Below are 11,142 nucleotides of genomic sequence, written 5' to 3' on the forward strand. Positions count from 1 at the left end.
TGCCCTAATAAAGATGCAGTTCTCAAGAATCACAAGTATCATTTTCCCATGTAAGGATGTGAACAGTCTAACCTTATTAAATAACAATTTTTTTCTTTCCTGTTTACCTTTTTATACTTCTCTTAAGTCTTATATTTGAAGATTGAATTTCCTGTTCAACTCTGGTTTTATCATCGGGATTGATAGACATTCAATGAAATTGGGGAATTTCAATCTTTTCCCCTGAAAGATTATGCTCAATTTGACTGGGTAGTTGATTTTTGGTTGTAATCAAAGCTCCTTTGCCTTCCAGAATATCGTATTCCAAGCCCTCTGATCCTTGAATGTAGAAGCTGCTAAGACCTGTGTAATCCTAACTATGACTCCATGATATTTAAATTGTTTCTTTCTGGCTGCTTGCAGTATTTTCTCTTTGACCTGGGAACTCTGGAATTTGGCTACAATATTCCTTGAAGTTTTTATTTTGGGATCTTTTTCAGGAGATGATAAATGGATACTTTCAATTTCTATTTTACTCCTTTTTTTCCTCCCCACTTGACTCAAAATCTTCTCCCTGTGTACATGCTCTCCAACTCCTCCCAGCCCCAGATGCCAGTTATGCCCCAGTATTTGAATTCCTCCCTCTAAATACAGCATGAACAGATGTTTCAAGCACTAAACCTCCCAGCATAAGGGATTACCTCTTGCCTAGGGATAAGGCCCTCATTAGGCAGCTAGGCGGTGTGGTAGATAGAGAATTAGGTGTTTGGGTCAGCTTCACAGGGCAAAGTTACCACAGACAAGACTTCCACTTCAGGGCTTGAGGGTATCCACTGAAATGTGTTGGGATTGGGTTCTTCTTGTGCAAGCCTCCAAAGTGATGACCCCATCATAGAGCAATTATTTTTTTTTAAAGAGACATCTTTTATTTTAAGCATTTTGCATTACAGATTTCAAAAATCAAATGTCATAGGTTTCAGAAAATTACTTTTGACTGGTAAGCACAAAAAAAAAAGAGAATAATTTATAAGAGTGGGGCACAGACAGCTCAGTGAACTTTAGTTTTTGGCTTTTCTATTACTCATGTCAATAAAATGAACTCTTCGCTTCCATCTTAATTTGGTATTAGCAACAATAGCCAAAAATCTTGAAATCATAATGTAATTCTTAGAGAAAGATAAGGATGTCAGAAAATAATCAAACCTCTTATTCTGAACAGAACTGAACAGATATTGAAACTGTTTCCTTTTGAAAAGGAAAAGGTGTTAATTAACAATATTCAATCAGTTCTCTGCATTTTCATTAACATCCATAATTAAATTACCCATTTAAAAATCCATCTATCCTTCTTTAAACATCTCTTACATGCACAATACTTGAACTATTTCATTTCAGTAGTTTAAGTAATTTCCCATTCATAAGTCAAACAGCAATTTAAGCAATACAACCCACCCAAGGGAAGTGATAGTTTCTAAGTTTTGTAGGGCAAATGAAACAGCAATCAGAACTTGAGCAACCTTTGACATTCCTCCAATGTAAAACAGACAAGATACAGTCTGTTCAAAAAGCTCTAGTAAGATGGTCACAGGGCTGAAACAATGGACAAATTGAGCTGGGGGTCCAGAGGTGACGTTGATGGGCTTCCCACAAGTGTTTCAAACCTTCTATGCATGCCAAGTTGATCTCATGCTTTGTACTTGTCTTTGCCAGTCTCACTAATGACACAGACATGGCTTAAGTCTCTGAAGTATTCGTTGTAATCCAGGGCATGGCCAACAACAAATTTATCTGGAATTTCAAATCCAATAAAATCTGGTCTGTATCCCACACTTCGTGGGGTCCTTTTCACCAGCAAGCTGGCTACTTTCACCATCTTTGGATTATACTGCTTGATCAGAGAAAGCAAAGTCTGCATTGTTTTCCCTGTGTCAATTATATCTTCAACAATCAGGACATTCTTCCCAGTTAAGGTTGACAGATCATCTCCCCCTATTACTTTTATGTCCCCTGTGACTGGTCGTTACAGTAGTTCTTCAATCTGATAAAATCTATTGTCATAGGAACTGATTGATCACTATGCCTGTTCAGTGCCTTGATATAATCCAGCAGATCAGCAAAGAATTTATAGCCACCTTTGAGGACACATAGGGCAGCCATGTGGTGGCCTCCCATCTCCTTTGTCACATCTCGTGCCAAACGTTCGGTCCTGTCCAGAATTAGCCCGTGAGGAATGAGCACTTTTTCCAGATCTTCAACATAATGTTTAGGAATGCAAAATAAGTCCAGGTTGTAGCCTGGTTCATCATCTTCAATCACGATGCTGGGGCTGATGTTATCCATGATGGTATGGAAGTGGGGCTGGGCCAGCTGGGCTTTAGCAAGAGGAGAGGGGAGGAGAAGAAGGAGGTGAAGGAGAAATGAAGAAGAAGAAAGGAGAGGAGGAAGAGAGAAAAGGACAGGAGAGAAAGAAGATAACTAGAAGAAAGAAGAAGAGGAGGCAATGCCCAGGGAGCAAGGGAAGTATCAAGATGCTACCTTGCCAGCTCCAGCTCTAAGCTGAATCTTGACGATTTCTATTTCACCACTGGTACCTACAGAGGGAAGGGTTAGTATCAAAGTTACTGGGTTGAAATAGCAATATGGGCCTGGGCAGTGGCTTTTGGCTTTCTTTGCCTGTACTATCAGAGAGAATTAACTAATAACTTCCCCTTTATCTGATAATCAGAGAGTTCTCCCCTCTTCCACCCCTTGATGCCTAACCACTGAGAGGAGGATCATTTCATTATATAACTTTTCTGTGGGTTACCTCAAACATAGTTTGTAGTTTTAGAAAGTGAAGGCAACCACATTCCTCATTGTAGGAGATACAATATGAGAGGGAAGAAATCAAGGATGGATCAAATGAGGAGAGGGTAGAGACAAGTGGTCTCAAGATTTTAACAAAATGATGTGGAAAATGTCATAGCAAAAAGGAACAAAATATAATTATCATTACTTCTGAATTGCTTTAAATCTGTTAAGGGCAGTTAGGATAAGCAGTGGGCAGACTCATCTTCCTGAGTTCAAATCTGGTCTTGGATGCTTACCAGCTGTGTGACCCTGGGCAAGTCACTTCACCCTGTTTGCCTCAGTTCCTCTCAGGAAAAATGAGCTGGAGAAGGAAATGGGCAGACCCTTCTAATGTCTTTGCCAAGAAATCCTCAAATAGGGTCCACACGTGGCCTTAAGCCTGAAGGTTCCCCACCCCTAGAACTTTTCTCCTGAGCTTTACCCATTGCCTTTTGGACAACTCAAACTAGATGCCCCATAGGTATCTCAAACCCAACATGTCTAAAACAAAGACATTATCATTCCTTATGTACCCTTTGGTCTTTAAAATTCTCTGTTACTGTCAAGGGCACCACTATCCTCATAATCACCCAGGCTCATAATTTCAGTGTTATCATCATCTGATAATAACATAATCATCAGATGATAATGACACTTGCACTCATGCCAGGTATCCAAACTATTGCCAAGCCTATTACTCCCAGGATAAAATATCAAATCCCTTGGCCCCTCACCCTTCCCCTATTCCCTCTAAAGATTCCCTGTCACTTACACTATACATATGTTGTGTATTCATGAAGATGTTTCTATACGGTCTCCCCATTAGAATGTGAGCTCTTTGATGGCAGGGATCATGTTCTTGCCTTTCTTTATGTCCCCAGCACTTAGCTCACTGCCTGGTATATAGTAAGTGATCAGTAAATGCTTGTTGTCTGACTGCACTAAGTGCATAGATAGGTCCTGCCAAGGAAAACAACTGGTGTTGGACTACTCCAGAGCATTTGGATTCTACCTAGGGAGCTCTCTAAGAATTTAGCTATACCTAATCTCCCCAACCAGGACAGTCCAGAATAATATCATCACTGTGTTAAAATCGTGACACTTCTCTCTTTTTAAGTGATCCTGACCTAAATAATATCTGGCTAGCCTTAAGACCTACTGCCAGGCTCCATGTATTATCCCATTTGATCCTGACAGTCTGCCTGAGTTAAGGAGACAGTAAGCTCCCAAATTTTACAGATGAGGACACTAAAGTTTAAGCAGAGTAAGAAACTTGACTGTAATCATGGATCCATGAACCAGACACTCATACAAGCCCCATGTCTCTCCTTAGTGACTCCTAGTCCCTTCAACAGGCCAGCTGTCAAATTTTCACAGATCTGCAGGAAAAAGGGGCATTTTCCCAAGAGGAAACCTACCTTTGGAATCCTTCTAGGAGGCTTCTTAGTCAGGATCACAGCTGCAGCTGGGGTACACTCTGGTGTCAGACCAGGAATTTCTCAATGGCAGCCAGTACTAGGCTTTTATATGCTCTTCCCAGATATCTCCAGCCCTTTCCCATTCACATGAAGAAGGTGTGTGAACTGCTGTCCTCACAATGAGTAACACAATAGAAAAATTCCTTTGTTTTCCCCTCATTCAGGACTAGCCCTTAGTGGTTAGTTATATTCCCAGCTCAGTACATTTAGTTACATTGAACTCTGGGACACTTTCTGAGTTATCTAAGTGTTCACTTATCAGAAACAATGAAGAGGGAGTCTACCCCCTTGATAAGTTAATTAAAGTAGTTTTGTAATTATTTACTAAGTATAGAGTGCTTTGACTAAGGGAGGCTTAAGTCTTCTCTTCAGCAAAGAGAGCTTTTTACCAAATGATCCCACAGAAAGAGTAGCCTTCCCAGGTTCAGGAAATGTCCTTCACTAGTGGCTAATATAGCTCACTGGGCTTCTGGGCTTGGCTACAAATTAAGGAAATGAAACTCCCGACATCTAGGCACCTAAGGCAGTAGCAAGAATGAGCATGACTGGACAGTATACCTTCTAGTAAGTGCCATAACCATTTCATGGATAAAAATTCAGTAGTGGCTCACTGTCTCCATGTCTTCCCTGAAGAGTTTCCTAACTATAATGAAAGAAGACATTTATAAGGAATTTCAAGTTTGCTAAAGGTCCTTAACACGTGATTTCGTTTGAACCTTCCTATTTAATAACGATGAAAATCACCTAAACTTTGCTCTGAAGGAAGTTAGCCATTCCACGGAACTTTTGTTGCCTCTCTGGGGCCTGCAGAGGAAGGAAGGGAGTGACCTAGCTTCTTAGGGCCAGCAAAACTTGTTGGTCTCCTCTCCCAGCAAACTTTTAGCACTCCACACTTATTGCCTTGTCCTAGACCTCTTGCCTGCTCTCTCTTCTTCCCATCCCCCATTCTCTTTCCAGCTAGACTCTGATGTTTAGTGCTCTTGGAGGACTCCTTAGAGGCCAAAGCCCTAGGGACTAAGATACATGAAAACCTAACCTCAACTCATCACTCAACAATAACCATCCTTTTAGCGTGGCATATCCTTTTGCTGCCAACAATTCCAAAACCTTGGGTATAACTGATCAAAACACATCCTATATCCTCCACTGAGCAGGGAAAGCTCTCTTACTAATATCCACTTCAACCTAAGCCATTCCAATATTCCATTTTAAAGCTATCCATCCCTTCCCTCTCTGAAATGTCTCTTCCATACATAACAAACTAGCTTTCATCTTAAACGCTTTTTTCTACTCTCTCCTTTTATCGTCTTATACTCTCTCAGACCTGGCTCCCTCCTGATGACATCCTCTTCTTCCACATATGACCATGAAAGGACAAAAGAGCTCAGACCTTCTAAGATGGCCATCTGAAATGTAAGCAATTCTTTCCTGTCATATGGCTGAATAGCTGATTAGGTCTAGGACTAGGATCCTCAGCAAGAACACCTTCTACAGCAAGACCTCCTGCCTTCTCCAAAGAGCCCAAGGACCATGGGACTGAACCCCCTGTCTCAGTAAGAGAGATTTCACCTCTGACCAAGGCTAGCACTAGGAATATTGGGTTAGATCCCTGTGTTCCAGCTGAAAGGACTTAGCATAGTCAAGGAGAGGATTGTACCCCCTATTAATAATAAAGAGATTCTTAACCATTTTCGTATGGACCCCTCTGACATTCTGGTGAAACCAAAGGATTCTCAGAAAAGACTTTGAAATACATAGGTTTACAAATGAAATTAAATATTTTTAAATATAATTATCAAGTTAAAAAAACTAGTTAGTGGAGACTTGGCTTTCTTTCAATTCATTCTCTCCTCAAGGGAAGCATTTTGTTTTAACTGCTTCCCTGCAAAAATGGCTACGGCCAAGTGTTTGAAAATAAGGTAGGGCTTCTTATCCACTGGCATCTCAGGAAAGAGGAAGGAAAGATTGAAGTATTTATTAAAGACCTACTATGTACTTGGCACAGTGCTAAGTCCTTTACATATATTATATCATTTGATATTCACAACCACTCCAGGAGGTAGGTGATGGAGGTGACTATTATCCCCATTTTACAATTGATGGAACTGAGGCAGAGAAAAGTTAGGTGACTTATCCAGGGTCACATAGCTAGTAGATGTCTGAGGCCCTGAATAGTATTCTCTTTCTCCCCTCTGAAGTACTGTGCTCTAAATTAAATATATGACTATTACCCTGATGTGGTGGTTATGCTGGGACCCCAGCCCTAGGATCATATCTCTCCCCAGCCCAAAGACAATATCTCTGGTAAAAACTTGTGAGTGGGACCAGTGAGGCAAACTATATTTCCCTGTTACAATAACAAGCTGACCTCTGTAGAATTTCCCTTATATGAGCAGGGCTGTCTTGTACCAGCAAAACTCACATACTGATTCCCACAGTTACTGTATACAATCTAGAGGTCAAGCTATGGATGTCAACTCCTTGTTACAGACCCATAAATATAGATATACAGACCCCTTAGAAGCCCCAACCCCCAGGCCATGCCAGTAGTGAATGATGCCTGTGCCCAAGGCACAGAAACTATACATTACCACCTAATTAGCACACTTGACACACATTCTCTGTACCTTTCCTATATAAACTTTAGCATCCCTCCTGTTAGATTACAAGCTCCTTAAGGAGCTCTGCCCTCCTTTATTAGTCTTATAATAAAACTTTTTTTTTTTGGCCACTTGACTAGAAGACTGTTTGAGTCTGCAAATTCTTTCTAGACAACTGCACCCTGAACCTCAGTATTTTGGGGTCCCTGCAATTCCAAACTGATCAACCCCAGGCAGTTGCACTAGCAGACCCAAACGGGGCTTATGAACTTCACAACTTAAAATCCTCTCCCCTTCTAGACATATCTTCCCTGTATTCTCAATCTTATCCTTGTATTGAAGTAAGTAGAGTTGGCAGAGATTTACATGATCATCCATATTTTAAAATATATACAAGGATGGTTTTCTTTTTCAAAAATAAAATTGTATTGATACCTTTTGTTTTTTTCATTACCAGAATTTCTGACAGTACTCCTCCCCCATTCTCTCCAAGACAGCCATTTCATTTAACAAATAGTATTTATTACAGGGGAAAAAACAGAAAGGAAAAAATTCCAACACAACTGATCAATATATTGGAAAAATCTGCAAAAATCTGAAACATACCACACCAATGGTCTATCCCTTCAAAGTGTCTGAGGCCCTGAGTACCATTGTTTTTATTAAAATAAAAAGGGTTTATAGTAATTATATTATATAACACTGTCATCTCTCTCCCAGAGAGCCATCTTCTATGACAAATAATATTTTTAGAGAAAAAAAGTCATTTAAGTTTATTGATGCATTGGAAAATGTATCAATGAACTGAAAATACATGTGTTGTATAACAACTATGGACCTCTCAGCATGATAAGCTATAATCAACAATATTTACAAGGGTAGTAGTCTTTTCTAAAGTAATGTTTATTGCTATCTATTGTTTAGTCCATCTGATGGTCCCCTCAACAGCCAGTTGGTTCTTGATTCTATAGCTGCTCTGCATGGCACACATGACTTCCCTGTCCAAGGGCCTGAGGCTCCAGAGAAGGCTTTGACTCCCTCATAGTAGATAATTGTTGTCTAGTCTAAAGATCAGAAGAAGTGGAGCTTAGGCTTTGGTTTGCTTACTCACACACTGGTATCTTTTCCTCAGCCCTTCAGTATGATCATTCCAAAAAGCTCTGTTCACTGCAAGAAGATTGGAATCTTCCTTTTTCTAAGTACCTCACACTTAGGAGACTGGTGTGATTAATTCATTAATTAAGTGGATAAACTCACTCTTCCTTGTTTCTGAGGAGTGATACACTCAAAAGAGTTTCAGAGTTAAATGTTAATTAAATGAGGTGCTAAGTAGATTGCTGAGAGGGTAACTAAAACTGAAGGGTTGTGATTGGTGAGATTGAACAAAGGAATTTTTCTACTTGACCACTCATGACAGGTAGGAATTCACACCTACTTTATGAAAATGGAAAAGCCATGGCAGGAGAACCTTGGGAGGAAAAGGAATACAAAAGGGCAATACTGGCTCAGTTTTGAGAAGTCTCTGTTCAGCAACTAGATTCCAGTTGTAGCTGTGTTCCTGACTGAGAAGCCTAGCAGGACGTCCCAGGTAGGTGTTTTCCTGGGGAAATGCCCTTTTGCTGATAGATCTGGCAAAACTGAAAGCTGGCTTTTTGAAAAGAGTGGGAATCAGTAGAGATTTAGGGTTTGCATCAGTGCATGTGACAAGGTCATATTTCCAAGACCATGGTCAAGTTTCTTATGCTACCTAAATCTCAGTTTCATTATCTGTAAAACAGGGATGTTAATTTTTGCAATAGCTTTACTCACACAAGCTCTTAATATCACATATCCAGAGAACTGCTGTGGGCAGGTTGTGATATTAGTTTAATGACAGTTATGTCAGGCCCACTCAGAAGGAAAGCAGTATCTTATTTCTGATCCATGTTACATTGGTCTGGACTATCTTGGCTAGGGAGAATGGGTGTAGCTCAGTTCTTGGAGTGACCTTGAACTAGAAAGCAAAAGACACTGGATATACTCATCACTGATTGCTTTCCTTACTAGGACCTAGCTATGCACTCTGTAGGCAGGCTGTCATCCAATAAAATTTATTTTGCATTTACTTTGTGCCAGGCACAGTGCTAAGTGTAGGGTACTTTGACAAAGAACCAGTGAACTAGACTGAGAAGTCATACCCCTCAGAGGAGAACAGAGAGAGCAAATAGGGTCACTGAGAGTGGGACAGGACTGAAAAGACTGAAAAACAACTTACTCTGCCTAAACCTCAGTTTGCTCATCTGTGAAAGAGGGATTTTAATACCCTAATTCAGGCGGACTGTCAGTAGCAAATGGGATAATACACGAAGACTGGCCCCAGGTTTTGAGGTTAACTAGATGCTACGTAGATCAGGTCCACCCAGAAGGGCAGTATCTTGATTCTGATGCAGTGATACATGATTGTAGATTGTTGTAGATGAATTCTTGGGGAGGTGCTTAACCATCATACAAAAGCACTTGAGTAATCCAGGTCCAATTGCTTTCCTTGGCAGGCCCTACCTATGTACTCACCTGGCAGCCAGTCAGTCAACAAGCATTTATTAAACAATTACTATATACCAGGCAGTGAGCTAAATGCTGGGGATACAAAGAAAGGCAAAAAAAAAAAACCAAACATGATCCCCACCATCAAAAAGTTCATATTCTAAAGAGGAGACTATGTGAGCAGCCCTGTTTATATAGAATATATGTAGAGAGAGTGTGAATGACAGGGAATCTTGGAGGGAAGAAGGTGAAGAGTGGGAAGAAAGGGGATTTCATATCTAATCTTGGAAGTAATAAGGAACCCATGTAATTAGAGGAGTCAGAATTGTAGATTGGGAAGATGACTTTGAAAATTGAATAAAAAATGGATTGGAGTGGGGAAGTCTCAAGATGGAAAGAAAGATGAAAGAGAAAGTTCCTGCAATTGTCCAAGTATGAGGTTGTAAGTGCTTACCCAAATGTGGTGGTTTTGCTTGTGCAGAGAATTAAGCATGCATGAGAGATGGTTGTTTTGAAGGTAGAAATGAGAAGACTTGGTAACAGTTTGGATATCTGGGGTGAGTACAAGTGGGGAGATAGGAGGGATGTTAAGGTTATGAATCTGGTTAATTATGAGGATGGTGGTGCCCTGACAGTAATAGGGAATTTTAAAGAGCAAAGGGTTGGAAGGAATGATAATGGTTTTTGTTTAGATATGTTGGGTTTCAGATGCCTATGGGACATCCAGTTTGAATTGTCCAAAGGGTACTTGTTGATGCCAAAGGGAAGCTTAGCAGAGAGGTTAAGCCATGTGTGTGATCTGAGAATCATTTCTATAGAGATGATAACTGAACTGAACTCATGAGGAGCTGATTAGATTGAATGGTGTAATAATATTCCTTTTTTTGTATCATGGACCCCTTTGTCTATCTGGTGAAAGCTATGGACCTATTTTCAGAATTACATTTTTAAATGTCTAAAATAAGTCTCCTTCCTTCAATTGCATGGATCCAAGAGTATATTAATTGGACCAAACGTGATGATAATTCCTTTTTACTATGATGTTTTCCACAAAATTTTATTTAAATTTTGAAACCACTTGGCTCTACCCTCTCCTCAAATGATTATCAATTTCTTCCTTTTCATAGTCCAAATCCTAGAAAAAAGAACCTACAGTGGTCACCTTCGCTTTCTCAACCAAGAAGCTAGGTTTGAGCTGCCCTGCAGAAGAGCTGTATAATGAAATTATCCCCTTCTCAGTGCTCAGGGATCAAGGGATAGAAGGGGGGAGAGCAGTCTGGCCACCAGTTAATGGAGAAGTCCTTAGCTGGGACCCCTTTATATTTCAGGCAAAGAAAGTTCAATAGCCCCTGCCCAGGTTCATATTGCCATTTCAGCCACTCAAAGTGACTTGGACACTAACCTTTCCCTCTCCAGGCGCATTTGTGGAATAGAAATCATTGGGCCAGAACTAGCAAATCACTTTGCAGACTGGTTCAAGAAGAACACAAACCTAGTTCATCTCAGTGGATACTCAAGGCCTGAAATGAATAATTTACAAGCACCAACTTTGCACCCTGCATGTGACCACTTTATATCCCTGAGGTCACACAACCTTCAGAACCCCTTTCTCAACATTGGGCTTCCTTCCATCAACTTCTCAAGTTATTGCTATTAGTGGTCATCATCTGGATCCCTTGGCACCTTGACTTAATCTAATGCTCACCCACCAACATCAGGAAACTTGATCATGA

The 11,142-nt window shown here is 40.4% G+C and overlaps 1 pseudogene; it reads right to left on the reverse strand.

Annotated features, from left to right (window-relative positions):
• Positions 1 to 1,663: 1,663 nt before the first annotated feature.
• On the reverse strand, positions 1,664 to 2,319 carry LOC110195153 (hypoxanthine-guanine phosphoribosyltransferase pseudogene; annotated as a pseudogene).
• Between the last annotated feature and the right edge of the window lie 8,823 nt (positions 2,320 to 11,142).

Source organism: Phascolarctos cinereus, unplaced genomic scaffold (assembly GCF_003287225.1).
Source record: "Phascolarctos cinereus isolate Bilbo 61053 unplaced genomic scaffold, phaCin_HiC Scaffold_726;HRSCAF=1367, whole genome shotgun sequence".
NCBI classification, from domain to species: domain Eukaryota; kingdom Metazoa; phylum Chordata; class Mammalia; order Diprotodontia; family Phascolarctidae; genus Phascolarctos; species Phascolarctos cinereus.